This window comes from Diabrotica undecimpunctata, chromosome 11 (assembly GCF_040954645.1).
Source record: "Diabrotica undecimpunctata isolate CICGRU chromosome 11, icDiaUnde3, whole genome shotgun sequence".
Lineage (NCBI taxonomy): Eukaryota > Metazoa > Arthropoda > Insecta > Coleoptera > Chrysomelidae > Diabrotica > Diabrotica undecimpunctata.
Genome location: NC_092813.1, coordinates 6,899,057 through 6,916,263, shown reverse-complemented (window position 1 = coordinate 6,916,263; position 17,207 = coordinate 6,899,057).

Below are 17,207 nucleotides of genomic sequence, written 5' to 3'. Positions count from 1 at the left end.
AGTTACTGGTGCGGAGAGAAAACCGTCCCTTGTCATTTTTATACAACTGGAAGTTGTAAAAGAGGGTCCAGTTGCCGATACCAGCATACCGTTCCAGTTCTAGTCCCAACAAGGTTCCAGGAGGAACCATCTTTTGAGAGGGGGGCAATGTTACGTAAAAATATGAGTCATAGTTTTAACCTTTAAAACATGTTTTTATTCACTAATAATTCTGTTCTATTGTAGAAATTTTGGCGAAGGATCTAGATTCAAATTATGGTGAATCATCCAACTAGATGCTTCTCTATTTTTCGATGCAAGACAATGCGATCTTTCGATGCTGTTCTAGTATATCAGGATTTCGTATATAAATACAACATTTTTATATGGAGGGGAGTTAATTCTCAAGACCCGCGCTCGCGAATTTGTTACGTACGGATATAATAAATTATTGTCAGATAAGTTAATATAAATAAAGAAATAAATTAAATCCGTAAGTGTTATAAATATTGAACTTTTTAATAAATTCACAACATTATTGTTCTTTTAGTAGGAGAAATATAAGAATTTTTAATATATCGACGGCGTAAAAACAGGAACTCGTAAGTGACAAGATGACGATTTTAGAGGAGACCAATAAAACCGTATCATATTTCATTTAGGGCGCATCTTATTATGTTTTTTGTGAAATAGGATTACATTTGGTGAGAAAAATAAAACAAGCGAATATTTTTTAGAGTAATTTTGAATTTAAGTAAAATGACACTATTTACAAGGTAATGTTTTATCTAAGAGTTCACTTACCAAGTAGTGCTCAAATTTAAAATAAGAAAAACAGCTTTATGTCTTTGAATGATTTATTAGAAAAATAATAATAAAATATTAACGTTGTCTTAATTAAAAGTATCAAATAAATTCTGGAAAAAGAACTAAAAACTTTTTTCTTAAAACTAGGTTAAAGAGTTAACTATTTTTCTTTGTTATTATAAGGTGGTGAATTATAAAAATACCAACAGTCACGTGGAAGACATTTTTTATCGCCTGAAAGTGTTCAAATTTAGTTTAAATTATTGGATTTCTGGAATTGTAGAGAGGAGGAAATATCACAGATTTAAATTCAACTTTATCAGGCCGTATTGGTATTTTCTGAAACTCTTCACAAAAGTCCACTTTGTATGAAATTTTACCACCTTTGTACTGAATCGCATGGATATCCGTAACTATTCAAATTACTTGATCTTGAAGGTCTCATAGACTTATACTTCATTAAGCTCTTCTCTCCAAAATTTCCTAAAAAGTCAAAATTTCTATTTCTTGCTACATATGGCTAAATTCGCCCAGCCTATTGTGTATTTTTAGGTACATAATCACTTAGTAAGTATATATCTTTATTTTTCAAACGTGGTTCTATTACCGTATGAACCGAGTCACACTCCATCCGAGTGTGAACCTTTTCAAGAAATTTTTGAACAATTAATACCTTATATTTGTCAGCTAGGTAGAGCTAGGTTAGAGTATAGGCAAGTATTAAATTTCTATTTTGGGTAGTACAGCCCTCCGAATATATAATTTATATTTTTTCAAAAATTCTTCCTCTAGGTATTCTACCAAAACAGAGGCATAGGTTGAAGCTTGGCCTTGAGCTTCTATCTCATTAAACCAATAGCAAACAACTTTTTTTGTTACCAAGTTACAATGTAAAGTTGTGACAACACACTTTATTCTTATAATCTCTTAAGTGCGCTTGCAGGTATTTGTGGCGACAACTGCACGGTATTCTTCTTTTAATGCTTTTTCCTTGTCTTGTTCTTTTTAAGATCTTCCCAAATTTTTTTTTCGTAAGTTTTTTGTTCGAAATTGCCATTTTTATACATAAAACAAATATCGCATTGATCTTTGCGAGGCTGAAACAAAGAAATTTTGATCTGGTTTATCACGTTCTTGAATAGTTTTAGATAAAGTACTTTATGATTTTCCTCTTTGCACCGTTTTTCGTAAATCTTGTGAAATATTGCCAATATATAGCGACAACAAATAAGCTTAGAAAAGCAATGATTAGAATGCGCAGAATCGAGGTGTGAAACATTTAGCATGGCTAAATTGACAATAACGAGATACTGCATCAACATAATGGCTGCAAAAAGTTACGAAATACCGTTTTCTGTAATTTAAAGCCTTCTGGAAATTTTCCCAGCTGTAACCACTGGTTAGTAGATGCCGCTACTTATTCTAAACCGAAAACCGAAATATCTCATTTTATGCAAATTTGTTAGTTATGAGGTCCTGCCTTTCTGCCGTCGATATACAGATTCGATTATTGGATATTCTAGGTGCAAGAGAGATATATTTAGGCAGTAGGTGACCAATATCGCCACCTACTGCCTTTACACAGTGGAATACATTAAGACTTTCAGCAGCAAAAACCAATGACGGAGTTGGTCTTGAAACATTACTATTTCTGTTTTGAGACACCATGTAGAATTTAGAGCAATTGGAGATCTGTTCGATGTTTTGTCGCCCTTGTAGTCAAAAGCAAACAAAATTTTATCACTAACATTATTTGGTTTTAACTACGATGAAATTAGTCTTTTACCTCAAATCCAATATAGATCTGCCCACGCCACTGGTGAGCAGGATTAGTTTTTTGTTGATTTCTTCGTTGTACTAATTATTATTTGCACCAAAAAATGTAAATAAAAGTTTAAATACATAGGTACGTAAGATGTCCAAGTTTATAATAACAGTAACTATAATTATGATTTATCGATAGCACTGCGGTTTATAAAGATAAGAGAAAAGCAGAAAAAGATGGCACGATTACCCCTTTATACATGCTCGAACTCCAGTTTTGGATTTAAAACAGAATAATAAAGGAAATTACGTTAAGAAACACTAATATTGCAATCTTCAGTTATGCTTTATTAAGTCAAAGTGAGATAACAGATTCCATGTACCTAATATAATGTAAAAATAATATCAAAAAAATTAATAACATTCGGGGTTCATAAAACAGTACTTTCCTGAAAGTTTTCGAGAGGGTTTTAAACTGTCTGATTCTTTTATACACTCGCCACAAAAAGTATCGCATAAGTTTCAAAACAAAAAAAAAAGTTTAAAAGTAGATATAAATTTTAAGCAAAAGATATACGTGTAAAACCTTCTTTAGGTATTTAAGAGCAGATAAAATTTTAAAGTTGTTGAAGTGTTTTGTTTTTGTCAAAAAAAGGAAAAAGTAATAATAGATAGGTACTTTTAATTTTTATCATTTTTTGTGTGTAGTAAGTTTGTTTGCTTTTCCATTTTAGAGTTTTCCGACTAAAATGTGACTTCTTTTATGCCTGAGTAGTTAACCATATTTTGACTTTTATTGGAGATAAGCAGTTACAGCAATTCGTTGCCGTTTTTAAATTTTTGTGCAGGTTTATAAAAAATTGAGGTTACAATAGCAAGCCATATCCAGGACTTCAAATAAATATAGTACAATAGGTTACTTTACAGCCGTTTGGACCTTTCGGCGACTGTAAATGATGACCGCTCTCTAAAATTTTAAGAAAATTTGATAAATGATAAAAAGCATACAATTTTAAAAAATACTCAGATTAGATACAACTATGCTTTGTTAAATGTCTATAAGCTTGTCTTTTTTCTCTCTTTTCAACCATCTTCAATGTAACTTTAGAAATATTAGTGTTTTTAAGCGACCGCCCAAAAACCAAGGCAAATCTTTTGCACCTCCTCAAATTTTTTAATGTGATTATAATCGTAAATCTTACATTTTGGTTAAAATGGCTAAATAACAAAAGATATAAGCAAAATGGATAAATAGTTTATAAATATAGTAAAGTAGGTTAATTTACAGTCGTCTGGACCTTTCGACGACTTTAAATGATGACTGGTCTCTGAAATTTTAAGAAAATTTGATAAATGGTAAAAAGCATTTAATTTTAAAAAATACTCAGACTGGATAAAACTATGCCTTGTTGGATGTCTATGGAAGCTTGACCTTTTTTCCTATTTTCAACCATCTTCATTGTAATTTTGCATCTATTCGCATTTTCAAGCGACCGCCCAAAAATCAAAGCAGATCTTTAGCAGCTCCTCAAATTTTTTAATGTGTTTATAATGGTAAATCTTACATTTTGGTTAAAATGGCTTAATAACGAAAAATAAAAGCAAAATGGATGAACAGTTTATAAACATAGTAAGATAGGTTAGTTTACAGCAATTTGGACCTTTCGAAGACTGCAACTAATGACCGCTCTCTGAAATTAAAAAAAAAATTATAAATGGTAAAAAGCCTAAATTTTAAAAAGTACTCAGATTGGATAAAACTATGCCTTGTTTCATGTCTATGGGCTTGTATTTTTTCCCTCTTTTCAAACATCTTCATTGTAATTTTGCATCTATTCGCGTTTTCAAGCGACCGCCCAAAACCAAAGCAATACATTTGCACCTCCTCGTATTTTTCAATGTGATTATAATCGCAAATCTTACATTTTGGTTAAAATGACTGAATAACGGAAAATATAACCAAATGGATAAACAGTTTATAAATATAGTACAATAGGTTAGTTTACAGTCGTTTGGACCTTTCGACGACTCTAAATGATGACCGCTCTCTAAAATTTTAAGAAAATTTGATGAATGGTAAAAAACATTAAATATAAAAAAAATACTCAGATTGGATAAAACGATGCCGTGTTGGATGTCTATGGGCTCGTTTTTTTTCCTCTTTTTAACCATCTTCATTGTAACTTTGGATCTATTTGAGTTTTCAAGCGACCGCCAAAAAACCAAGGCACGTCCTCGAATTTTAAAATGTGATTATAACCCTAAATCTTACTTTTTGGTTAAAATGGCTGGATAACGAAAAATATATGCAAAATGGATAAACAGTTTATAAATATTGGACAATAGGTTAGTTTACAGCCGCTTGGACCTTTCGATGACTCTAAATGATGACCGCTCTCTAAAATTCTAAGAAAATTTGATAAATGGTGAAAATCATATAGTTCTCAGATTGGTTAAAACTATTGCTTTGTTGAATGTCGATTTGTTCGTCTTCTTTTCATCTTCTCAGTCGTATGTATTGAAACTTTTTATATATTCGCGTTTCCAAGCGACCGCTCTAAAATTTTCAATAAATTTGATAAATGTTAAAAAGCATAAAATTAAAAAAAAAAGAATAATCCGATTGGATAAAAATATGCCGTGTTGAATGTCGATTTGTTGGTCTTTTTTTCCTCTTTTCAACCGTCTTTATTGCAACTTGCTATTTATTCGCGTTTTCAGGCGACCGCTCTCTAACATTTTCAGAAAATTTGATAGATTACAAGTTTAATTCAAATATACATTTTGATTAACCAAATTGGTTTTATGAGTACTACTCGTACATTAAAAATACTTTTACAAAGTTTAAATAGGATATTTTTAAAAAGTTATGGATTCAACCGTTACTTGATGGAAATTAATTTTATATAACAATAAAACACTGAAACACTCTTGTTTTTAAAACCTCCACAACATTTACTTTTTGAGTGATCTATTTTTGGTATGTCTTTAAACTTTATAGTCTTTAAATGAATAGGCTGAGGAGGGGAGAACTGTTTGTCTTAATTTTTAATTTGTTAATTTCCATAGATTCTAATAAAGATAGGTTAAGGCCTTTATTTTGGACGTGAAGAATTTGAAATTCGCCATTAAAAGAATGATTATTTTAAAAACAATATGGTTAAAAGTCCTGTGTAATATATGTAAGTATAATATGTAAAACATCTGGTTTTTAAACATGTGTTTATGGAAAAATTATAAATAATTAAAAAAAATTATTTTAATTATATTAAAAAATTATAAAAAATTATGAAAAATTACAAAAAATTATAAAAATTAAATAAAACTAAATAAAATTATATGAAATTAAATGAAATTAAATGAAATTAAATAAAATTAAATGAAATTAAATGAAATTTAAATAAAATTAAATAAAATTAAAGTCGCCAAATATCCAGATGGGTATTGATTTGTCCATAAACATAAGAAGATAATTACTACTTCCAAAATATCGTTGTGATGGAAATAATGACAACTGTATATTGCTCCCATTTTCAAATACTTATTAATTTGTAAGAAAAGTATTTTGTGATATATCTATGGATTTCAGCATAACCTCCACCTTCCTTGTCTCTACACACATATACTGCACTATATCCATTCACATTAAAATGGTGATAATACTACAATCCAACTTCAAAGAGCCCTATACCATATGTCTAAATATAGATATGCATAAAATCATTTTAACTCCAATAGAAAAAAAAACTGCCGCTCGTAAAAATATACCACATAGGTTTACTGTCTCTAAAGACAAAATATGAATACCAAATCGGACAAAAAAGTCGTTTTATGGGATTTTAGGACAAACAAAATTTTTTATCAAGAATGACATTTTTCGCTAAAAATAAAAAAATGCTCCTCTTGGGCACACTTTACAATGTCGTTTCATCGTCAACCCATTTTTTGTTTGCCAATGTTTTCATTGGAATTAATCCGTATTGGCAAGCTTTTTTAATTCAAAAGTGTGATATTTCCATTTCTGAATTCCAAATCGAATGCTTAAAATTACTACTAATTTGCACCATAACGCAACAGTGCAAAAATGTGTAGATAAATTATTACATAAATAATAAACATAATAAAAATTTACTGGAAGCAATTAAGTGATAATCGAATGAAATACGTGACATTATGTATGTTTGATTATCAATGGTATTTCTTACGAACGAAATTTATGATTTAATAAGTGGTGGAGATACATGACACATGTTGTTGACAGCTCTGGGATGTTGGCACCTCATTGATCGAATTTCGTAAAAATAATTATACCGTCTGAATGGTCACGTTTTGGTCACAAATGGTCAGCTGGTTTCAGCTTTTGGTCAATTCTGGTTAATTTTTTATTAAGGGTTGAAAATTTTCAAGGACAAAAAAAGATGTTGGCACCTCATTGAACGAAATCTATAAAACAAATTATTGTATTCGATAGAGATTAAAATGCTGACAAATGGTCAGATATATTGAGCGTTTGGTCAGTTTGCTTTTGGGGTGAAAATAATTAATAAAGTTGCAATAACTTTAGCACGCAAGCGCAGTCCATTAAAAATTTTAAAAATACCAGGATTGCAGTGCCTTGCCGCAATAAACATTTTAAAAATACTAGGAGAACAGTAGGTTCCCGGGTTTTCCTAAATCACTATGTTACAGCTAGTATTTCTGAAATATAATTATACCATTCGAAAGATCACAAATTAATCTCCAATGGTCAGATATTTCCAGAAATTGGTCAGTTCTAAGTAATTTTTTATTAATTATTGAAAATTTTTCAAGGACAGTCTGATATTGGCTTCTTGTTAAAATATTAAAATTTTTACAAGACACCAATTCGTACAGTGTTGCGCGATTTAGAATAAGAGATGAATTGTAAATTTTCACCCAGAAACATTCTTTAGATTCTAATCACAGGAAGCGGTTATAGTACAATTTGTTGATATCTAGACAGTGTAACAGTTGTTAGTGATAATACGAATTCTAATATATTTCTTTGTTTTGGATATTGGACGCAATTAATAGTAATATATTCCAACGGGATTAACTTGGCTGATAGTTTTGGCAAATACGCATCCTAAGACACATGTTCTCAAATATACACCGTTGCCACGTCTAAAAATGAGTTTTTCTCGTCTAATATCATTGTTATATTTTTGTAGAATATCCAATTTGTAATTTTTAAATCTGATCTGATTTTTATACCATCATTTTATTTATTCTTTTATTATAAAAATGTAAAAAAAATATAACTTAGACGCACAAATTCACAACAGTTGTAATTGAGAAAATTGGGATGAGTTATTAAAGATCCTTGAAATCAAGTGTCCTGAGACATACTGTATTCTGATTCAAGTGTTCTGCTACTGTTTTCTACTTGGATTTTCAGTTAAAAATTCACATTAGCTAAGGTCTCCCTAGATTATCTTACGTTAGGTTGCGCAGTTGTAATTATTTTTATCATAACAGGAGTGTCTTATGCAGGAATCAGATAGCTCGTGGAATGATACTCTTCGCTTCTGCAAAGAGAAACGATATTAAAACGAGAAACGATATCGATATTAGCGATCCGAAAAGAGACAACAGTTGGCACCCCACGTTATTGTGAAATTAGTAAATATTTGCTTTTTGGTAAATGCATTCGACCCATCCCAAAATGTAGTCGGACCATTCCAATGGTCAGTATCTAGGGTTAAGTCTGTTGTACGCCATCCATCAGTATTGGTGGTAAAAATTTTATTAAGTTGGGTAATTTATACAATAATAAAAATTCCAACACAAGTTTGTTGTTATAATTGGATATGCAGTGCCTTAGCTTCTGATTTTTTTGAACTGGATCGATTTGCGGACAAACAACGGAATAGCACCCGCCGGCTATAAATAGATAGTTTTGTCCTATCACAGGGATCGTAAACAACAAATATTGAGAAGAAATACGGTATTCCACGTTGTGTTTGTTCTCGTCTTTATATTCTTTCTTTTTCTATTCCGTATTTTCTATTTCTCTTCGCCGATGAAGAACGCCACTTCACGTTCTGTGAGACCGCTCCTTTACAGGAGTATGCTTGTAACTTTTAAATTTGTAACACTTTAATAGAGACGAAAATACAAGTAATGTTGTTTTGTATATGTTGTTGTAAATAATGTAAAATTAAAGCTTTATTCTTCATTAACCGTATAAAGTTCTTGATACCTAAGATTAGCTTAAAGTTCAGTCATAGAGGACTGTTTTGTATTTGTGAGACAGATTGCTCGCCCATAAACAGCATGATGAAGCAGTGCAATATAATTATAAAAAGTAGTAACATAAATATCTTCAACACCAACACCAAAGCCATTAACTCTAGCTATCTACCGGCTTCGACCTCTATATCATAGTGTGTATGTCTAGCATAGATATATGGAAGTCTTAATGTACGTGTATGTGTATATATTCACATATATGTGTGTATATGTATTTATTTTTTTCTACATGTGTGTATCTGAAATTTCTACTTGTTTTTATTCTGTAAAATGTGTTTGTTATAAAGTATAAATAAACAATTTACTATTTTTGTTGGCAATAAGCCACAATTTTACTTAAAAATAAGTTTATTTGATGTTTTGATTTTCACTTCGTTCGAAAATTTTGAAAATCGTTCTCAAAATACGGTTTCCGAAGTTTAAATAAACTTATTTTAAAGTAAAATTATGGCTTATTCCCAACAAAAATAGTAAATTACATTAAGATGCCACAAGAAAATAAGCTTCAGAACAATATTCTTATTCATATTTAATACTAGTATGTATACTAGGTACATGAGATCAAGGTCACGTGTTTGATAGCATGTACGTAAATATATTTAACAAACATTAAAATCATTAATAAATGTTAAAGTTGTATATACAATGAATAAAACAATAATGGAAGCCATCTAGCCATACTATTATATAATATTTACTTAAAAATTAAAGTTTAGTTTTAGTTTAGTCTTTAATCTTTAAGTTTAAAGAAATATTGAAAGACACCCAACACTGTACGCGTCAGCTGTTCTAATTTCATCATTCTCAATCTCATTGCGGAACACTGCCCTAATATCATCTGTGTAGTGTTCCGTAATGAAAATTGGTTCATTTTTACTTGTATAGACGCATGCGCATACTCTTTGATACTAAAATAGGAACAGCTGATTTGTACAGTGTTGTTAGTCTCTCAATATTTCTTTAAACCAATATAAAATTGCTTTACATCAATTACATTTTTAAGTACTTAAATATTTAAATATTATATAATAGCATATCACGTGGCTTTGATTAATGTTTTATTCATTTTACAAACAACTTCAACATTTATTAATTATTTTAATATTCGTTAGATATATTTGAGTAGATAAAAATAAAAATACAAAACGATCTAAGTAACCTTGATCTCAAAACACTGGATCAAGACTTAAAAAAATACAACTAAAATGAGGAAAGATGAGCTGATCATGTAACTGAGGTCGAAGCAGGTAGAAAGCTAGATTTAACGGCTTTGGTGTTGGGGTTAAAGATATCTATGTTGCTATCTTTTATAATTATATTTCATTACCTTATAATGCTGTTTATGGGCGAGCAATCCGTCTCACAAATGTGAATGGAAATTTTTAACTGAAAATTGAAGTAGAAAATTTTAAAACGGTTGAGAAACCAGTTCAGTATAAAGTTAAGACTAAGTTTATTTTGTTCTAAAAGTGAATATAATTACAGTTTACATTGTACTAATCTCAAGTTCCTGTAAATGACAGATGGTGCTAATATTTAAATTTGTTTAGTTGATATCAATATTTTAACAACCCCACTTATGAATTAAACAAAATTTATAGGTTACCTATACCAAACAGTCTCAATAATATATGCAGCTTTTTAGCAACTAGACCTTTAACAGTCAACACATTAGCTGGAATAACATCAGTAGGCATATATTTTACATTAATTATTGTGTCAGATATTAGGTCTTTCAAACAATGACATCTTACATCAATACGCTTACTTCTTTTATGATACATTGGATTTGCTGATAGGTTTAATGCACTTTGATTATTATTAAATAAGGTAATACATTCAGTTTTTTCAATTAAATCACTTAGCAAACCCCTAAGAAAAACAGCCTCTGACAAGGCCGTATATTCTGCCTCCTAGCTAGATAAAGCTAATAATTTTTAAAAAGAAAAAGACAGTTAAGATTTGATTTCACGTACAGGGCGCCTGTGCATCCGCTTATACGTATTTCGGCCTAATAGGCCTCATCAGAATGGCTTTCGCAGTCGCTCTTTCGTTAGCGGATGCGCAGGCGCCCTGTACGTGAAATCAAATCTTAACTGTCTTTTTCTTTTTATTCCGATATACTCTGTACGAGTACCAGAAACCAATTCGCTAAGGATTTTGCTTAGTTAAGGAGATATGTTGTGGAATGCAATTTTTAGATTCCCTAATAACATCTTTATCAACGTCTGTTTTGCCTTGCAATTATTAGAAGGCACAGATTAAAGCAGAATTCTGAATTTGGTTTCGAAAATTAGTTTACGGATTCTAATGATTTTTGTTTTGCACTTTGCCAAGATATTGTAGAGCCACAAAGCTTAAATACATATCCAGTAAAGGATCTTACAATCTAATGTATTGCTTGCCCAATGAGAGAATGTCAATCAGAGAATAATTAATAGTATCTTTTAAATACCTCAATACTCTTTTTGTACATTTCAAATAAGACTCAGTATATACATTGTTAAATTGGCTCAAGAAACTGACTGTAAATGATATATCTGTTCTGGCCAAAACAGATAAATACATCAAACTACCAATTACCATCTGATAAGAAAACTTACTATCATCAATTGTTAAAGATAATTTTGTTAAAAATGCCAATTATCAAAAAGAAAGTAAAATAGAGTAAAGTCGCAATGGCACTGGTTTGACAAGTGATAATGTGTATATTATTTTATCTATCGATGCATGCTTTAAAATCTCACACAACTGACACTTTAAACTAGTAGCGTTGAGCGCTTGCTGTTTTTTATTTCATCTTTGATGCCACGTCTTTTTAACAACTGAAACCCTCATTTGTGAATTCGGTTTTTCGGATGTTTTAACCTTCCGACATTTATTTTCATAGTAACCGGTTTGTTTACAACAATAACATCTCTTGTTATTCATCTGTCATCACTTCTGTGATTTTCAAACTGTCTATTGTGATTGGTTCTGTTACTAGTACCACTTGCAAACGCACTTACCAACATCACTTTCCATGTCCAATACTTTTGTTTTGATTGAATCGATAGAAATAACAATCCCAACAACTTTTTTTAAAGCGTCCCAAATTTCTTTAGCGGTTTTTGCTTGTTTTATATGTATATATAACGATGGATCAAGCAAAAGAACTAACTTGGTTTTAGCTTTTTCTTGTTTGTCTACTTCGGTTTCAGTTCCGTCCAAACACGTGGACAAACCTTCTAGAACAAGATAATTTTGCACTGCGAAACCCAATCATTGTAATTTTCGCGGCCTAATAGCTTTGGCACCGTAGACATGTAATTCACTGCTATTGTGAACCTCAAAACTTACTAAGTAGTATACAACGTTTATCTTATTTACCGACGGAAAAAATGGTCTGAGTCACTATAATCTGTTAAAACTTATAAATGAAACGAACCAGTTGAGTATACGGTTAAGACTACTTTATTTTGTTCCAAAAGTGAATACAATTGACAGTTTATATTGTATCAATCTTAACTTCCTGTAAATGACATATGGCGCTAATATTTAAATTTTGTTTACTTCATATCAATATTTTAACAGAAAACAGTCGCAGAATACTTGAGTCAGAACACAGTATGTCTCAGAACACTTCAGAATTTTCAGAATCTTTAATGACTCTTAGCAATTTTCTTAATTTCAACTGCTATGACTTTGTGCGTCTAAGTAATAGTTTTTTACATTTATTTTAATAAAAGAATAAGTAAAATGACTGCATAAAAATCAGATCAGATTTAAGAATTATAAATTGGATATTCTACAAAAATATAGCAATGATATTAGACGAGAAAAACTAATTTTTAGACGCGACAACGGTGTATATTTGAGAGCATGTGTATTAAGATGCATATTTGCCAAACCTACCAACGAAGTTAATCCCGTTGGAATATATTTGTATTAATCGTGTCGCAATATCCAAAACAAAGAAATGTATTACAATTCGTATTATCATTAACAACTGTTACACTGTCTAGATATCAACAAGTTTTACTATAACCGCTTCCTATGATTAGAATCTAAACAATGTGTCTGGGTGAAAACTTACAATTCATCACATATTCAAAATCGCGCAACACTGTAAGACTTGGTGTCCTGTAAAAATGTTAAGATTTAGATGAGAAACTAACATCAACTGTCCTTGAAAAATTTTCAATAATTAATAAAAAATTACTTAGAACTGACCAATTTCTGGAAATATCTGACCATTGGAGATTAATTTGTGATCTTTCGAATGGTATAATTATATTTCAGAAATACTAGCTGCAACATAGTGATTTAGGAAAACCCGGGAACCTACTGTTCGCCTAGTATTTTTAAAATGTTTATTGCGGCAAGGCACTGCAATCCTGGTATTTTTAAAATTTTTAATGGACTGCGCTTGCGTGCTAAGGTTATTGCAACTTTATTAATTATTTTCACCCCAAAAGCAAACTGACCAAACGCTCAATATATCTGACCATTTGTCAGCATTTTAATCTTTATCGAATACAATAATTTGTTTTATAGATTTCGTTCAATGAGGTGCCAACATCTTTTTTTGTCCTTGAAAATTTTCAACCCTTAATAAAAAATTAACCAGAACTGACCAAAAGCTGAAACCAGCTGACCATTTGTGACCAAAACGTGACCATTCAGACGGTATAATTATTTTTACGAAATTCGATCAATGAGGTGCCAACATCCCAGAGCTGTTGTTGACTCCACAAAAGTTACGTCAATGTTTTGCATTAGGGAATTTTTTAGCGGTTACGTTTTTTTGTGAAACGTATGCTAAAACATATTTACGACGGTCCTCGTTCTGAACTTTCTAAATCAGAGGCAATTAAGGAAATATAATTTTTATCGAAGATACCAAAATCAACCATTTATGCCAGGGGTGAGCAACATTTTTAATCAAAGGGCCAATTTAAATTTTAAAATTTTTCGGCGTGCCATACATAAAGAAGCACTAATTAAAAGGTTAAGTGCCACCATATTGAAAATTTTAATGTCTTCGTTCGTGACCGATCACTTTTTTTTACACCTTCGCTGCAGTTACGAAAAATTCAATTATTATCTTGTATGCTTACCAGTTGTAATTGAATTTGTAATTGTTGTAATGTTGTAATTGTAAAATTCTGCATTTAGATACACCAGTCGCAATAGACTGGTAGTTCTTAAGAAATGTGAGATCCATCTGTCAATTTTTAAACATTTATATGTAGTAATAATTGTATACATACAAGGAATAGGACAAACTTGCTGGAAACTGTATCAGTACCAGAATATTCCTTTTGTTAAAGCAAAAATTGAAATTTTTAAGAAGTGCATATAATATTTTTAAATAAAATCAAACCAAAACTTTTATTGAGAACAAAATACATATTTTTCATAAAATATAAAAATAACAAATGCTAATTATTATTAGTAAGAATAATTTTTAAAATTTATGGATTATGTTTAAAATTAAAACATGGTATACTGCAGGTTTTCCCTCGCATATGCTGCAGTATGTAGTAACTTTAAACCTTTTTATCAGCTTCTTTACTTTTCATTGTTTCTCTCAGCTTCTTGTAACATTCCATACAATTTCGCCTTTTTTTGGTACCAGGCCCTTCGGGTTTAGTTCGTATATGTTTTCGCGGAACTGATTTTATATTCGCCATTATCTGAATTAGTTCAGAATTCAGAAGGAGCATTATTAGAATCATAGTCCGAATGGTTGCTAAAGGGTTCTTCCTCTGATTCGCTCAAAGTATTTATAATTTTTTCTTGGTGCCAATCAAAATTCTGATTGGGGTCTACACAACTACCACTTGTAGTTGCATTTTGAAAAGCCAAATTTACTAATTTAACAATTCTACCACTCATTTTACTCAATTCTTAATCAAATATTTATAACACTATTATGGCTCGACCGAGATAACTAAACCAAACTGGTAATTACAAATGAAATTAATCACAAGATGAATTCATCTGGAAATCTTACAATGAAAAATAAGTAACTTTTATGCGTTACCACTCGAATACAACTGGTACTAAATTATCCCTTTATTAGATAGATCTTTTTCAGACAATAATATAGGTACCTATTATAATGTTAGTTTTTACCAATGCGTTTCGTTTGTACGTTTCTCGCCAGATGGAAATACATGTAATTATTTTTAGCCGTAATTTCTGCAAACGTAGTTACCAGTCTTTTTCAACTGGTGGCGCAGCGAAGGTGTTAAAAAGTATTTTATTACTTTTCTTAACTTTTACATCAAAATCTAACACTCTAAAATGCGAATTTTGTTTAAAATTTCATTTTTCAAAATGTGTACGTTGGAGTTTCATGGACACCAGCAAGATTTTTATCACAAAATGCCTATGAGAGTCCAACGTGGCATCACACCTTGACTTGTCTATTCCTATTGATAACGTGACATCGGAAATCTAACAAGCGAAGGCGCCATTGTCGTGGCTTGCGTTTTTGTATGTATCGGCATCCACCAGTAAAGAAAAAGAATATACGAATTTCGGAGAGCATGTTGATTTGATGCTGCTATAGAATCTGTCATTGCCCAACATTCTGAAGTCTCCGAATAGAAAATTTTAGAAGAACCGATAGTATCCAATGCAATAAATGAAGCTATTGTCTGGAGGCCGATCAACAGTAAAAATTTATAGAAATTTACTTTGAAGACTATAATTCTGCAGGTTTTCATACACAATTATTATACGAAAAATTCTATAACAAATCGCCCTTTCAATTCTTCGAGTATTTTGTAGACGATAGTCTTTTATCCTTGATCGCAAATATCTAATTTATTTTGTTCTACTGATTTAGTTTTTTTTTAATTTTTAGGTGGAAGAAACAAATCGTTATGCCCTACAGTGTTAATAGTGCCCAATAAAAAAAAGCGCACGTATTACCGCGTGGCACAATGTTGATGTCGCCGAAATAAAACGATTCTTGGGTATAGTTATATGGATGGGATTATGTCATTTTCTATCTTTTTATTCGTACTTGTCAAAGAATGATTTGTATGTGTATAATGTCAAAAAAGTAATATCAAGGAATCGCTTCCAGTTATTGCAAAAAACGCTGCATTTCAACGATAATTCAGTAACAACAGATGACCGTTTGCAGAAAATCGTTGCCTTGGTTAGCCAATTGAAGGATAAATTCAAGGCAGCCATTATTTCAAAGGAAAACGTGTGCATTTTAGTGAAACAACAAGGGCGACTAAAATTCAAGCAGTATATTGCCAATAAGAGGCACAAATTTGGATCAAATTATTCAAACTTTATTTGGAAGGTGGTTATACATACGATTTTAATGTATATTAGCTAAACAAAGTAATTTGGACCTCGTTTTTTATAGAAGTGGAGGGATAAGCGAGATTCACTGACGAAATGGTGACAAAGCAGAAAGCACACAATATAAAAGCTTTATTGATATATTAGATTAAATGAAAAGCTATAATTCGCCATTACGCAAAGGAATAAAATGGTACAGAAAATTATAGATGGAGCTCTTGACTAGCGCAGCACTTATAAATGCCTATATCGCGTATTAAAGCATTGCCAATGAAAGCATGACTATTACCAAATTCAAGGAAGAGTTACTTCGGGCCCTGTTAGGAGATTTTATTGTCACACCAGTCATAATGGAAAATAGTCACAAACTCAGCGATGTTGGTCGTGCAGGAAGAAGACGATGTACAACCTGTTACGCAAAAATGGTATAAGAGAAAGGAAGACAAGACAACACCTCGTTGACATGATTGTGATGCCTGTAAAAAATTCTATTGCCTTGGCTGTTTTTCTAAAAATTCTATTACGTTTTGTTTTATGGCAATAAAACTTATTTTGCCTAAAATGTGTTCTTACTATAAATATATAACAAAAAAATAAATAATTACGCAATTGTTACTTATAAATGATATGGGCCACGCGGCCCGTATGCGTACCTAACCTGTTAATAATTTAAAAAACTTTTTCAAATAAACATTAGTATGAAAAAATATGAAATTAAAACAAAGATTTGATATAAAAATTTATTGCAAAATAAAAACAAACAAGAAAAGAACAGAAAAAAAAAATTTACTTTTTGGAAGAAAATTTGTGAATTTGTAAATTTAAAATTTACAGAAATTTTAACAGGAAATTTGGCATTGTTTTTTTGATATAAGCTGATCAATATCAGCCGATATTAATTAGGTAGCGACACGTCCGCAGCTTTTTAATCGTGCATCACTTAGTCTTGATCGGTGGTCATTTTTGATTAATTTCATGGTGGAAAATAATAGTTGTTCGCAAACATACGTACTTACAAACAAAGACATCATTTGCTTTACATTTTTCGTCAAAGCGAAAATTTCTCAAGGCTC